Genomic DNA, 16,416 nt, shown 5'->3' with positions numbered 1-16,416 from the left:
CACAATAGGTTTTATAAGGGAAACTTAATTGGATTGGAATTATTTAAACTAGAGAATAATGGACTGCAAGGTGATTTACTGTTGAATATAGAGAGTATAATTATGAGGAGAATGCCAACTTGTTCAGCATACACCAAGAAAAAATTAGAAATGTATTAAATTTGGCAATTCCTTCTTCCTTCCTAGCCCCTGCCCCCACCTCCATTCCCATCTTCTCTGTATGAATTTAAATTGTAAATAGGACAATATAATTTTAGGGTATGCATATCTAATCTTTTCAACAGAGTAGTGAAAATGCTTATCTTATGTGAATAAAAGATGGCATGTAGTAAATTTCTCATGATGTGCTTAAAAAGAAAAAGCTAGTCATTGTAGTTATTCTTCAAAATAATTTTTATATTTTGAAATAAAAAATACAAGACAAAAAATTTAAATACAACAGTTTTTTGGGGTGTAGAATGAATAAATTACTTTAAACAAATGGAAAGAGAAAATGAGAGATAAAGTTGTTGAGGTAGATACTTCCTACTTACAAATGAACACATAGAGTTCTTTACAATATTGTTCTGTCAATTTGTTTTTCCTTACTGTATCCCATCCTGAAACCTCTGTGTCTACAAGTTGTACAGTTTTCATTGTCAACCTGTCAAAAAAAAAAAAAAAAATCACTTGCAGCCCCAAGTCTTTCTTTTCTGTGTTTATTTCCTTTAATATCTGGATATACATACTCCTGGTTCAATCTCCAGTCTTCCCATACCAGATTTTTGAACTTGGAATACTCCTTTTAATTCCATATATCAGAGTTTTCAAAATCATGCTATGTTAGGCAGAATTCTAATTTGGCTCTCAAGATTCACATTCCCCCGGTGTATACACCCTATATAATCCATTCTCGATGAATGTAGGCATGACCATGTCATGTTATGACCAAACAGATTTTGTAGACATAATTAAGCAGCAAATATTTTGATTTTTATTTAATCAAAAGGCCATTATGTGGATGGACCTGACTTAACCAGGTGGGGTCTCTAAAAATGAAGAGATTCAAAGCATGAGTGGGATTCTCCTGCTGGTCTTGGAGACACAAAGTGCCATTTTGTAGAGAAGACCACACACTGGGGAACCGAGCAGCCTCTAGAAGCTGAGAGCAGCTCCTGGCTAACAGCCAGGAAGAAGAATGGGAACCTCAGTCCTACAATTGCAAGGAATTAAATTCTGCCAAAAGGCATGTGATTTTGAAAGAGGACCCTGAGCTGCAGGAACACAGTTTGGCCAACACTTCAATGTCAGCCTTATTAAAACCTGAGCAGAAGATCCAACCATACCATGCCAAGACGTCTCTCTGACCTACAGAACTGTGAGATAATAAATTGGTCTTGTTTTAAGCCAAGTTTTTTTATACTCAGTAGAAATTTGTCATTAAACAATATACATGCCAAGATGAAATCCAGAAGTTGAATAGTATTTTGATACTTCACATTCTTACTTTGAGTCACTCAGCAACCTTACACATCCCCCCTCCAAAAAACAAACAAATCAGAAAAGGAGTCCCAATTGACATTGCATTTCTCTGTTCCAAAATGTTAACTCCCAGTATCTTTTGTCAGCTCATAAAAAGTGCAGGCAACTACATAAGATAGAGCTGTTTGAGATGAAGACTAAAAAGATACTAAAAAATGACTTTTCTTGCAAATCTTACCATAGTACTCCCTGGAAACTTGCCTTGGAATCAATCATGCCATCTGTATAGGTACGGACAGACTGTAGCCAGTGTCAACCTTCCTGCCTATTACCTTCCACCATACCTAGATGCAGCCTTATACTATTCTAGCAGGCCTGCAAAGTTCTGTGACTCCCTATTGGACATATACTGTGACTTCTACAGTTAAGCATCTTTCAAGATTCCAATTCTATTTCCATTATCTTTGTTACTAAATAGTTGCTGGCAGTAAGTAGAAAGAAAAAATTGATGGCAAAATATACTCTTTGCCTCTTCTGCAATGTTTTTTTCCCCTCTTTTCTTGTAAGATCAGTAAACTGCAATGCCTATGATTTCACCCTTTCTTTGCTCAATAAAACACAACTAAAGGTAAGATTATTTGCTTTCCTCTTTCAAATACACCCTGAAAACGCTATCTCTAATAAATTTCCCCTCAGACAATGTGAAATAGACATTTTCCTGCCATTTGATGCCAGTAATGGGTTGACAAAGGCCACAACTTCAAATGTAAAATATAACACCATCCTATACAAATGCCTGGTTCCATCTGAAGAAAGTCAATAGAAACTCTTTGATAATGATGAATCTACTAAGCAAAATGTGTTGCCTAAAAATTCCTTTTCAAAGTGTAATTCTTTAAATTTAGGCCAGATTCTCCTTAACCCACCCCTTACTTCTCTTTTATAAATCAATTATTTTCACATCCCCCCAGAAAGGATGATGCTGACAGATGACTGATATTGTTAAGTACCCTCTGACCCAGTTGATTCTAATTAATTACCATAGTGCCTGTCAGCAAATACTAGGCCTTCGCTGTTGTAATCATGGAAACCTATGTAAAAGCTTCATCTGGACCCTAATATAGGAAGTTATTTCCGCAACTTTTGATCAATGGCTTGTGCATTTATGCTAGATTATGTGAGATAGGGAAGTAGAGAGACAATTCCTTATCACATTATTACAGAAAAGCCTTAGAAACCACATAATGGTCATATCAAAAGACCATTAACATTCCTAGAGTGAATTCCATGAAAGCATGTCATATTTGTTCAATCCGAATGTGGAGGAAAGTTTTATAGCAGCTGAATTTCAAAATAACAGCTTCCACAGAAGGCATTTTGGTGTGGAAAGTCCTGCATATATTCATCATGTACTCATATGCTGTAAAATAAGTGCTTTCCTGATTCAAAATGGGTGACTGTCTTGATAGAATTTTGATAGAAATTATTTTCTCCTGTCTTTTATGAACGACTTCTGCATTATATCAGTTCTCTTAATGAGTAGTGCAAAATGTCAAATGCTGAAAGGAAAAGAAATACATTTATGTATTGTTAGCTTAGCAATGAATTCAGACCCACATGGCAAAAATACTATAACTTAAGTCCATCTTACAAAAGCCAAACTAGATTTTCAGAAAAGGATTGAAATACCTGATTGCACATTCACACAAGCAATCAGCTAGGGAAAAAAAAGAGTAAAAAAGACATTTCCTAATGTCCACAGCATTTTGTCTGTTTCCAGGGATGTGTTTCAGGCCTTAGGCCATGATAATCAGTTGCCTGCCCTGTCCCTGACCTCCTATTCCATATTACCTCTTCCCTGTTAGTATTTAAGTAAAAAACACCTGCCTAACCACTTAAAGCTTCGTGCTAAATGCTGGCACAATACAGCTAAATGGGCTGAATGCAGCCCAGCATAGAACCTTCCAAACATGTGCTTGAAATGCACTGAGAGAAGCATTTTTATGCAAAAATGACAGAAAATGTAATCGAAAAGAAAACCTCTAACAAAGCCATAGCCAGATGGTGTCCTTTATTGGGGACCAGCTCATATTTCTGAGCTTTTGAAAATGTCACAGCTTATTGCTGCTCAATTCTAGATTTACATCTGAAATTTGGGAGAAACCTGTCTCATGTGAATATTATGATCCCCTTCACATTTGTCTTGTAATTCACCATTTGGAAAATGCTTTCAATTTTTTGAAACAATTTTTTGTACAATTTTGTTCAGAAAATATATGTTCATCACAGAAAAATAGGAAGCAACATGAAAAACTTACGTAAGAGTAAAAATTAAAAGTTTACTGAGTACACTATTGTTTATATTTTGCTTTATAAGTTTTTTTTCTATGCATTCAGGCAAGTATGTTAGAAAGTTTGGAAAAATTAAGTTAAACTGTATAGAGATTTACATATTTTCTTGTTAAATTGAAAGTTGCGTTGTGACCATTTTCCCTTGTCAAAAAATACATACATTCAAATTAACATTTTTAATTGTTGGGTACTATTCCACTTAAAGATTATCACATGATATAATCACCAGGATAAATTGTGGGCTGTTCTGTTTCACTATTTCTAACAATGCTGAGTAAATATTCTTATACACATAACTTTGTACTCTTGTTAAAATGTTTGCTTAGAATACATTCCTAGAAGTAGCTCCACTGGACCAAAGTATATTTGTAGGTCTAATAACACATATTACCAATTATTAAGAAATTTTGCATTCATTCAAAGATCCAAAGAGGCTGTAAGAGTTCTCATTGCCACAAAGCCTCAGAAACACTAAGAACTGTCATGTAGACATGCTAAAAACAAGACAACAGGTTCCAAAATGGAGTTGCTTATGCTAAGCCTCACATCACCAAACCAAGACTTACTTTACAGTTTTGGTTCCCCCAGAAATGGAATTTTAAACTGGGAATCACGTGATCAGCTTTAGTTAGGTAAACGGCCAGACAGACCCCTGCCATCTCCTCAAGGAAAGTAATCTTGCAGTAACCAATACACTTTTTTGACTAGTGTAACTTCCTTGTTCCTGGTCTCTTCTGCCTATAAAAGTCTTTCATTTTATACCGCTCCTCAGAGTTCCACGCTATCTGCTAGATTGGATGCTACCTGATTCATGAATCTTTGAATAAAGCCGATAAGCTCTTTAAAATTTATTCAGTTGAATTTTGTTTTTAACAGGCAGAAAGGGGTAAATGCTTTTTAAAATTCTATTTATTTAGTAATGCGATTGAATATTTTCATATATTTTGACTTAAGTGTATGTATATATTGACTGTAGCTCTTTGTCTCTATTAGAGAGTATTTGTCTTTTACACACGGACTTATATGTACCTTTTATTATGCCCTCCTTGCTTGTCATATGTAGTACATTTTTTCATTTAGTTTTTTTATATTTTCATTTCTCTTATTGTAAGTTACAATGTATTTTCTATATTAGATTATAAAATTTTTTCTTTTATGGTTTATTGTGGATCTACTTGTATCTTCAAACCTTTCCACAAGCCAAATTCATTAGGTGGTAAATTATATTTTCTTCTAGAATTCATTTTGGTAAATCAGTTATTCTAACACCTTTCCCTAGTGATTTTTATTATATACTAAATGCTTATATTTACTTGAATGGATTCATAGACTTAGGGGTTGATTTTCTACCATAATATTTTAATTACTATAGATTTATAAGAAATTTTCTGAGTTGGTCAACTTTGACTTCTCTCATTAATCTCATTTTGCAAAACATCGGCTAGTAATAGAAAAGTCTAAAGGCAGATTTTTGCCCGACCTTCACTGATATCATTTAATGTTTGCTTGATCCTTTGTAATATAAAATTTTGTCCATATATATATAATATGTATATATACAATATGATATTGGGACCTGATATTAATTTCTATTAGTGTATAGTTTTAAACTTTTCAATTTGCATATATAGTACTTTATTCTTTTTTTTTTTTTTTAAGATTTTATTTATTTGCGAGAGCGAGCATGAGCGGGGAGGAGAGGGAGAAGCAGACTCCCTGCTGAGCAGGAAGCCCGATGCAGAACTCGATCCCAGGACCCTGGAATCATGACCTGAGCTGAAGGCAGACGCTTAACAGATTGAGCCACCTAGGAGCCCCTATAGTACTTTATTCTTTATCCAGAACATTTTCATCCATTTCATGTTGGATTATCTCATCTGTTTCATTTGTGTTGGTCTCTAGAAAAAAAGTTACTATCAATAGAGCATCTCTCCTCTCTATCCTCAGATATCTAATCTTATTTCCACATTATTTTTCAGGATCATTTCATGTGTACATCTTTTATATTCATGTTTCAATTTTTTGACAGCCTTAGGTTTTATATTGCCTGACTCTACTACTGTGTTTTTTGTTTGTTTGCTTTTAGTTCTTTTATCATTTTATTGAAATTACTTTTCTATCATTACTTCACCTTTTTTTCCAAGCTATTTTTCTCCTTAGGATTCATAATCTAATATTTAGAAGGTATATCCTCCTGTATACTTTTAAGGAAGCTAATTTAATAATGAGCAGAAGGCTTTTCACAGTTATATGATTGTTTTTCCAGGTATTCTTTTATTTTCTTCGGCAGTACTCTTTATTAAGACTACCTCCAATGCCAATGAAGTAGATATGGATGCTCAATGGTGAAATCACAGAAAAGAAATTCTAAAATCTTAGAACTCTGAACTCAGTCTAAACAATCACTCCCCTATAAAGAAAACAGAATTGGAAATGATGCAGATTTCTGTAGTGTGATTTATTAAACACAAGTAGAAAAAAAAATGAAGATGAACTATAGTTTGTGGATCCAAGTAAGTAAAAAAGGCCTCTTCCCTCCATGAAAAAAGTTGAAACACAGTAAGTTTTATAGCAAACAAAAGATGGCTTGACTTTTAAGAGGAAAAACCCCCATAATATTTAGGTATTGAGCATAATATTGGCAACCTTATCCATTGGTCAACTGTTGCTTAAAACTTATGATTAAAGTACTTTATTGAGAAAGAAATTTGATTGTGGAGTAATTCTACAATATAGGTGAAATAGCTCTAAATTATATTAATTTACCTACCTGAGTGACACAAAAAGTAGAGCAGACATAAAAAATAGGGGGAAAAAATCAGTGAAAGAACCACAGTAGCTGCCTAAGACAATACAACTGGAAATCATAAATTGTTGCTTTTTATTATTGACTGTTCAAAAAATTCTAAAGTGTTATAAAATATGAATTATTCTTTACCAGCATACTAATGGTCATAAAAATAAACATGAATCGATTCTGATTTAGTCAAAGTTTCTTTTTCCTAAAAAAATGCATTATGAATAGAAAAACTTTGAGAACATTTTAACTGAAAAGGCTTTAAACTTTAAACCTTCTAGGCAATGGCTTCCGGAAGCAATTTTGAGGATCAGAAAGGGCATGTTTATAACACCTGATGCAACCTAATTGAAAAAATTTTGGAATATTTAAAGACATGACTAAGACAAAACTTTGGTGAGTATGTAAGAATAATAATATACTACACAGACCAATAGCCAAAGAGTAGATAATGATGATGCATTTTTTACAGTTTGGTAGAGGCCCTGTATTTTTAATCTAGGAGACTGATTTTATAGGAGGTATGAATCTTTATTCTAATTTTTTTGTATTAGTAAGGAGAATTAAAATAAACCCTGGTAATAATTTTCTCAGTCCAAAAATCTATTCCAAAATTATTGTTCCTCCCTCCTTTAGTAATTATATTACCTTAAGTTTGATTATGCTATTTTGAAATTTTGTCTCCTAATGCATCTTCGAGAACCTTTTATTGGGAAAGGTTTCATATCAAAAAATGTAATCTGAATTATATATTTATATTTTAAAAAATTATTTTCAATTGTAAGTCCTGTTATTTCACCATGGAGTTATCAGAACTTATTTGGTATACAGAGCAGTGATACACCCTCACTATATAGGCGTGCAGCTGAGGGCCAAAGTTGTTCAGTGGGTTGTGCTAGATCATACATCTGGAAACAGGTGAAGTTGAGACTGGGGTTCAGATATTAAGTTTTCATTATAACTTCTTCCCACTTTTACAAGTGATAAACAATATGATATGATGCAGACTGTTAGTAGTAACATCAACAATATATAGAAAGAAGACCATGGTAAGGGCCTGCTAGAATTGGGTAATACTTCTAAGACTCTCTAATCTTTCACTGTCAAGAAATTGACAAAAAATCCATTATGTAATTAAGACTGAAATTTGGGATATATAGTCAAAATATAAGAAGCAATTATTCTGCATGTGCCATTAAAAGGGAAAGGGAGTATGCAAATGAGTAGTTCTCGGAAGTAATGCAATTAAATAAAAATTATCTTTCCAGGTCAAAATGACAACATTTAACATCTCTGATATATTTTCTCTGCAGTTTAAAAAGAGTCAAACATTTTATAATATCATCTTTGAGTAAGAATATCAGCCAACATTTTGCCAAAGAAGTCAACTTAACTAAAGTTAGCATTGACAAAGGTAGACTAAGAAATAGAGCTTCCACTAACACAAAGTAGGGAAATAATGAAAAACTAGGACCATCTACATGTACCTTAAAAGTCTAGGGTCTACATCAAAAAGAAAACAATTTCTTCCATAATTATCACCACACTACACTCTGCAATTCAGGAAAATCACATTCTGAAGCTATCAGAGTCACATACTGCTATAGACTGAATCGTGTCTTCCAAAAATTTATATGTTGAAGCTCTAATCCCCAATGTGATGGTTTTTGGAGATGGGGCTTTGAGAGATAATTAGGTTTAAGATGAGATCATATGGGTAGAACTCTCATGATGGTATTAGTGCTCTTAACAAGAAAAAAAAGAGCCACCAGAGCTCTCACTCTCCACCATGTGAATACACAGCAAGACGGCAGACATCTGCAATCCAGGAAATGTCTCACTAAACCAAATCAGGCATCTCCATCTTGGACTTCCTAACCTTAAATAAATGTCTGTTATTTTAACTACTCAGTCTCTGTCATTTTGTTACAACAGCCAAGGCAGACACAATCTATTCCACACATACCCAATCTATCAGTTTCTCTTTTACATCCATTTAGATACTATCTGGTAGATCAGGCAGAAATAGAGAGAAATTAAGATAGTATATGGTAATGCTCACAGAATGGATCTGTAGCTTGTGAGAAGTTGATAAAATCCTAGATGGAGTTTCTGGGAAAGAACTACACACTTTTTTTTTTTATTTTCAAGGATAAAAATTATATTATTCAGTAGTTCTTACAGATGGGGTGGGGGGATGGAAGTGGAGGAGGGGCTGAAGAGAGGAATGGAAGGAAGTGATAGGATCCACTGAAAACCTTTTTAAAAAAAAAAAAAAAAGATTTATTTATTTATTTATTTGACAGAGAGAGAGCACAAGTAGGCAGAGTGGCCAACAGAGGGAGAAGGAGAAGCAGGCTCTCCACTGAGCAGGTAGCCAGAAGTGGGTCTTGATCCCAGGACCCCAGGATCATGACCCAAGCCTAAGGCAGCTGCTTAACCAACTGAGCCACCTAGGCGCCCCTCCACTGGAAACCTTTACTTAAATGAGTGGGTTCTAGGTAGAACCCAGACATATGTATTATGAATAAAATTCTCCAGTTCAGGGCTAGGATTAGAGAAAGGTATGCAATGCACTCTCCTCAGGCACGAAATTTAAGAGGGCACCAAAAAGCTCAGTTTTCAAAATACATAATATTTTACTGCAATATCTTTAAATGCAAAACAAATGTTGAAAAAAAAATCAAAATTGTAAATAAAGCCAGATGTGACCCTGCATTTGCATGACCCTTCTCACTCACCTTAGCCTAATACCAACCCTTGTTCCAATAAAATTAATTTATAAAAACAGAGGCCAGGTACCTATGGGCCTTTCCTTCCCAATTTAATTTGAAAAAAAAAATTTAAATATTGCAGCATTTAAATAAAATACATTACATTTTTATACAAATATTACTTGTCTTGAATACTGAGTTTTTGGGGCACCCCTTTGAATTTTGCACCCTAACAAAGTAACTCACTTGAGTTAACCTAGGCCCAAATTCAGAGAGAATCAAAAATGTTCTGCTTGTCTTTTTTTAGAACCAATTATCTGAAACATTTAAAAAAAAAAAAAAAGGAATAAGAAGTAAGCGAGGCAGGAAAAAAAAAATCTGAACTTCAGCATGCAACAATGTAAGATCAAAGCCTATAGTTACCAGAAATTGGACTATACACTATTCACATCAACAGAGTTTTAGATCTGAGAGTCTATTAGCACCCAAGTACAAGAAGAGGACTCTAAAAAGAATCAAAGCACCCTATTTTTAGCAAGTGCTTGACATTAAAAAAATGTATCCTCTTTCATATATGAATGATTAAACTAGGGTAGAAACTATTAAGAATCCAGGGCAAAAGAAAGAATAGAATTATTATTTCAAAAGAGAATCAATCTCTTGGAAATAATTTAACACAAGAAATACATGAGGATTTTAAAAATATCTGCTTCGTGCCTTCAAAAACTCAGATATAAATGTCTATACAAACTAATATTAAAATATCATAAAGAAAAGTAGCTCAGATGAAGAAAATTAGCTAAAATGAAGGCTGTGATGAAACAGCAAGTTAAGAAAATAATTTTAAGAACACAAAAATGTAAGAGATTAATTTAAATCTACTGTAAAAATGAACTTAAAGGGCAGAAATTACTCAGAAAACTTTTTAATATGTGATACAAAGACCAACTTCAAAAGTTCTAGATTTCAGAGGAAGAAAAATTAAAGAACACAGATATACCAATAATAAGAAAATATAGTGGATATGGAAAAAAGAGAAATTTTCCCCTTCAAATATAGAGATTCAAGTTGAAAATATAATCCCAATAAATTCACCTAAACCAATAAGCAAAATTATTAAAAAAAAACTTACCACAGTTAAAAAACCAAAAATGACTAAACATATAGTTCAAAATAATTCATAATATACAAAATAGATGAAAAATGAAACAGATATATCTTGGCTAAATTTTTTAAATTTCAAGAAAATATTTGTGTGTGTGCATATAAATAATTTATATAAATGGAATAAAAATGACACTGGCTTAATCACAAATGTGCAAGAGTTGTTTAAAGAAAGCTATGAACTTTCAACTGTGAGATGAAAAAGATATAAGTAAAGAAAAAGGCAATATTTCTAAAATGAAATATAAATATTATAACACTATTTTCCCTAAGTTACTATATAAATTTACAAACAAAATCTCAAATAGAATGTTCTGAAATTGATCAAGTGATTTGGAATTCCATAAGAAAGAATAAATACATGAGAATGGCTATGAAATTATTTAAAGAGCAGATATTAAATATATTTTAAAAATGTAATGACATTTTGCACAGGAATAAACATCCAGACCAATGATAAAAACAATGATAATGGGAAACAAATATAATGGTATATCCTGAAGTTTAATACAGAGTTTATAAAGAAATCAAAGTTTATTAAGTAACATAGTATGTATTCAATGTTACTTAAACATAGTTAATTTAAATAAATACATCAAGTTTAACCTCATCTTATAAAATATCCCAAAATTAATTGATTAAAGAAATTAAGAGTAGAACTGGAAGGACATCAAATGACTAGATTTAAAACAGGATCACAAAACTTTAAGCCATCAGGAAGGTAAAAAAAAAAAAAAAAGAAGGCAAAGAACAGTCTCATGAAACTACAAAACAAAAAGCAAGAAAATATTTGCCAAAAAAATAGAAATCATAAATAAAAAAGGCAAAAGTGAGATTAAGTGCATTATAATTACATGTATAATTACAATTATAATTACATTATAATAAATGTAAATGGATAAAAACTATAAGCTCTTATATTTTGGAATATCAAAAGGCATTTTATAGTAAGGGAAGATCTGATTTTCCTTTCAAAAACTCAGGTGAAATGAAGAGGAGAAAAAGGTAAGTAATTTAAAGTCTACACATAATAAACTTGACCCACAATTCTGCCTTCACACTTATGCACAGAATGTCAGTCTTGTAAACATGCAGGGGAAAAGAAAAAAAAAGAAAACATGGAGAAGTTTTCTCCCATGAAATCACAGAATCTTTCTGAAAAGAACTACACAGACTAAAAGAGGCATTATGCCCTCAGGACAACGCCCTCCACTTTATATAATTTAAGGAGACCCGGTTCTATATGTATTTCCCATACTTCACCTTAGAAAAACCAAAGCTTCAATACCTATGGCCCTCAGGCAACAATAAAATAACTAAGACAAACTGGGTTATCTTACATATAAGCATGTTTCAAAATAAAGATTAGGTATTATTTATTTATTTATTTATTTATTTTTTATTTATTTGAGACAGAGAGAATGAGAGACAGAGAGCATGAGAGGGAGGAGGGTCAGAGGGAGAAGCAGACTCCCTGCAAGATTAGGTATTATTTAAATTTGTAATTTCAAACATAGAGATTAAAAATAAAGTATTTAAATATTATATATTTTTTGTGCTATCTTATTCCTTCTATATAAACAGGAAAGCTGGAATTTTTTTCTCTGCCCCAAAGTGTCAATAATGAGTTTCGTGTGTGTGTTGGGGGAAGGGGGGAATACATATGTAATAGAGAATTGAGGCTTGAATCTTTACCTAGGAGCAATATTTCATGTCATTCATTGTTAAAAACATGAATAGAATTTTTATAATATTTTACAGTAACTAGTTCTCAAATATTTGTATAATTCTGATATTCTGATGTCATATTTGGTTTACACTACCATATTGCACTGCAGTGCAATGACTTCTATTCTTAAGTCTTAATTGACACCACTAGTCATAACTGAGAAAGGCAAACTCAACAATGATAGTTCAATTCAGAATTGAGTATTCACAAATAGTCCAATTATGGAAGAGGAATTCAGGAAATCATGTTCATTTAAGAAAACATATGTCAGTATAGAAAAGGGTACCAAATGAGCTTCCCAAATAGATATGTTTGCTGGGGGATGAACAAATCAATTTATACATGTAGGTAAATACATGTGCATACACTTTGCAGAGAAATCACATTTGGAAGAATATTTAATCATGACTATAAATGTCTACCAAAAAGACGTTACATAATTCAACATTTGCCGGTGAGCTAAGGTGAGGATTCTGCTCTGGGTGATGGAAGTATGTTGATTCTTTCAATAGTTAAAATATCCCTATGCCTCCATATACTTGCCAAATAACTTCCAGACTATATCATGCATCCAGTCAATTAAGCAAAATCTTGAGTTGCTAAAGTTTAAGGAAAAAAAAAAAATCCAAGTTACTTGGTTCATTTAATCATCCATCAAACAGTTATTGAGCACTTCTTATGTTCTAGACAATTTTCTAACCTCTGAGAATAAAAAAACAAAAATAAAAACAAAATTTAAAAACAATATACACTGTCCTTGTGGAGTTTACTTTCTATTTATTTGTTTTTGGAGTTTACTTTCTAAGTGTATATGTGGGTGTAACTGTGTTGGGAAGGGTGGGGGACAGAAAATATATAGGTAATGAGAATATATGGCTATGGAGAAAAAGAAAGCAGAAAAATGGTATGAGGTGTGTGTTGGCAGGTGGCAGAGGGTGGGAAGTGCTATGGTAAATACACTGACCAGGGGAAGACATCACAGAGAAAGGGGCACTTTGGGAAATAGCCAAATGAGGCAAAGGAACCAGCCTGTTGGGAGAATTCCTGGGAGAATTTTACATGCAGAGGGAAGAGCTGGTGCAAAGGTTTTGGGGCACAGGTACACCTGGCCCCTAAAATGCCTGAAGCGGATTAAACAAGGGAGAAACCATTAGGAGATGAGGTCCAAGAGGTTAGTGTATGAGAACAGCAACAACTGTGAAGCTGATAGGCCATGTGATATATTGATTTTTACTCTGAAAAGACTTAAAGTTTTAAGAAAATGAGTTTAAGTGTATTATATGTTATGATCTCAACTTTTTTTGACAGAACTATTTCGGGTTAATAATGGAATCTAAAGACCTGAGTTCCACATGCCTGCAAAATGTTATTGTTCTGTATTTAAGTTTATTTAAAAATCCAACACAGATCATCACTTAAGCATCATCTATAAATATTCTTACTAATTTTGACCAATTTACATTAAACTTATCTCAATCCTAAAAATTAAGTAATTCTGTGACTGTCAAGGCACCATTTCCAAATGTTAGTCAGTGACATAACATTTTTTTACTGAGATGAATATATACACATAAATAGTTGGCATTATTTACAGTTGTACTATCATCAAGTACAAGAAAAAATGCCATAAATGACTTAACTTTTTTTCTTCCAATGTAGATTGTAAATTCTTAGCCACATCTCCAATTTCACTTACATTTTCAATGCTTGTTTCCTTCAGGACATATAATTTCTATTGCCTCCATTAGATACTCTTTTATAAAATTACCATCTGTAATAAAAATGCCATCTGGACAAATTTTTAATCTAATTCATAGTAGTAACATATCATACCCAAATCACTTACTTTTATATGCATTTGTATTAAAAAATTAAGCTGGTGGAAATTCTAGTCCATATTTCAGTTCATTAATTTTTTCATCATGAATTCTTCCATGTCTGTGATGATTCTTAGTTATTAAAAATATATATAATGGCACTTTCTATTGTATGCATTCAACAAACATTTTGCCAACACTATAAACATGTAGGAACTCTTATTTCCACTAAGAAATAATCTTTCATTCTTCTTGAAACAAACTGTACATTCTTTCTTGTATCCACTTAGAAAGATAAGCAAATAGAGACTCTCTCCAGTTTTTTTAAAAAAATGGCACAAGCATGATGATGCACAGCAACCAACAACGATCTTAAGATCAGGAGGACAAAGGGGAGCAGAAATGACAGGGGCAATCTGGAACATGTGTATGCCATCTAAGAGTGGTTACTTCTTGCCAATTACTTTCATTCAGGAATGCAAGTTTGATTTACCAAATCTTCCAATTTGCCAAAACTGCCAGAAACCTGTATTTTTAGCTGAAATCTACCAATTTTAAAATATTTGAATTGATTATTTTCAAAATATTATTCAGATTAGACAAATTAGGTCTTCAAGCTGTGTTTAGTCTCTTAGTCACCATTTTGTGATGTCTGCTTTAAAAGTTCCAACATCCATTTAATAAGATTCATAGGAAGATTTATGAAAAAATAGAGGGAATTTGGGACAGGCGATATTTCAAAGAGAGAGAGAGAAAGATAGAGGAAGGAAGGAAGACAAACCAAAAGAGAGACCAAAAGAAAGACCAAAAGAAAGAGGAAAAAAAAAAAAAAAAAAACAATTTCCCAGCAATCTCCCAGCAATGAAGACAAAATGGCTCTTAAAATTAAAAGGGCCTGCATTTTAGGAGCAAAAAGAAAAATAATAGCAAAAATAAAACCCACACCTAAAAACAGAACATGTCTGAAGACAAAATACTAAAAAGCTTACATAGTAAATGGGGAATAAAAGACTACAAACAATAATTACAATTATATGGGCCACAAAGTCATTGACAACATTAGAAATTGGAAGACAAGGAACTAAGCTGTAGATTCTCTGAGAAAATGGCTTTTAGTATAGAATTGGATACCTAGCAACAGCATTATTTTCAGACAACAGGACTCAGAAGTGTTACCACAAACTTATTAATTTCCAAAGCAAAGCTGGGAATTACAAATATAAAATTTAGCATGTGCATTAAATATTTAAAATTACCTCAACAAGTGAAGAAAAATGAAATGCATAATCCCCCCAAATTAAAGGATAATAGTTTTGAATAAGAAAAATAAATGATAGGGGCGCCTGGGTGGCTCAGTCATTAAGCGTCTGCCTTTGGCTCAGGTCATGATCTCAGGGTCCTGGGATCAAGCCCCGCATTGGGCTCCCTGTTCAGTGGGAAGCCTGCTTCTCCCTCTTCCACTCCCCCTGCTTGTGTTCCCTCTCTGTGTCTCTCTCTGTCAAATAAATAAATAAAATCTTAAAAAAAATGATAGTGCAGAATGGAGCCCTCAATCAGAATACAAGGAAAAAAAACAGATTTTGTATCAGTAGAAAAGGATAGTTATTCAATAAAAACAGTGAGATAATTGGATATCAATGTGCTTAAAAATCAAAATTAAATTGCTGCATCATCATGAGAAAAAAATTAACTTCAGCTGAATTAAAAACTTAACATATAACAAGATCTCTACATACCATAAGTATATGGGAATATTCCATAAGACAATATATTTATGAATCTGGAGGAGGAAAGGACATTAAGTTACAATGAGCAGGAAACAGGTATGCAAACAGATACTTACACACAAATGCTCACAGCAGCAATATTCACAATAGCCAAAAGGTGGAAATAATGCAAATAACCGTCAATGGATGAATGGATAAACAAAATAAGGTATTATACATATAATGGAATTTTTATTCAGACATTAAAAGTTACAAAGTACTGGGCGCCTGGGTGGCTCAGTTGGTTAAGTGACTGCCTTCGGCTCAGGTCATGATCCTGGAGTCCCTGGATCGAGTCCCGCATCAGGCTCCCTGCTCGGCAGGGAGTCTGCTTCTCCCTCTGACCCTCCCCCCTCTCATGTGCTCTCTCTCATTCTCTCTCTCTCAAATAAATAAATAAAATCTAAAAAAAAAAAAAAGTTACAAAGTACTGATATATGCTATAATATATATGAACCTCAAAAACATCATGCAAAGTGAAAGAAGACAGACACAGAAGGCCATGTATTGTATGATTACATGATATGAAATGGCTGCATTAGATAAAGCCATAGAGAAAGAAAGCAAACTGGTGGTTACCAGTTACTGGAAGGAGAAGGTAAAGGAAATTAACTGC

At 33.0% G+C, this 16,416-nt stretch overlaps 1 long non-coding RNA gene across 1 annotated transcript in view; it reads right to left on the bottom strand.

Moving 5' to 3' along the window:
• Positions 1-512: 512 nt before the first annotated feature.
• The window catches only part of LOC129045528 (uncharacterized), a 209,910-nt gene continuing 194,006 nt past the window's right edge, over positions 513-16,416 (bottom strand). Inside the window, exon 3 of the long non-coding RNA XR_010413439.1 lies at positions 513-643. This is a non-coding gene — a long non-coding RNA (uncharacterized LOC129045528). The remainder of the gene's footprint in view (positions 644-16,416) is intronic.

The sequence above is a fragment of the Mirounga angustirostris genome, unplaced genomic scaffold (assembly GCF_029215605.1).
Source record: "Mirounga angustirostris isolate CCGP_5_RB_7025 unplaced genomic scaffold, mMirAng1.0.hap1 SCAF_8, whole genome shotgun sequence".
Classification (NCBI taxonomy): domain Eukaryota; kingdom Metazoa; phylum Chordata; class Mammalia; order Carnivora; family Phocidae; genus Mirounga; species Mirounga angustirostris.
The sequence above is the reverse complement of the archived record's forward strand: the minus strand, read 5'-3'. Positions and strand labels throughout refer to the sequence as shown.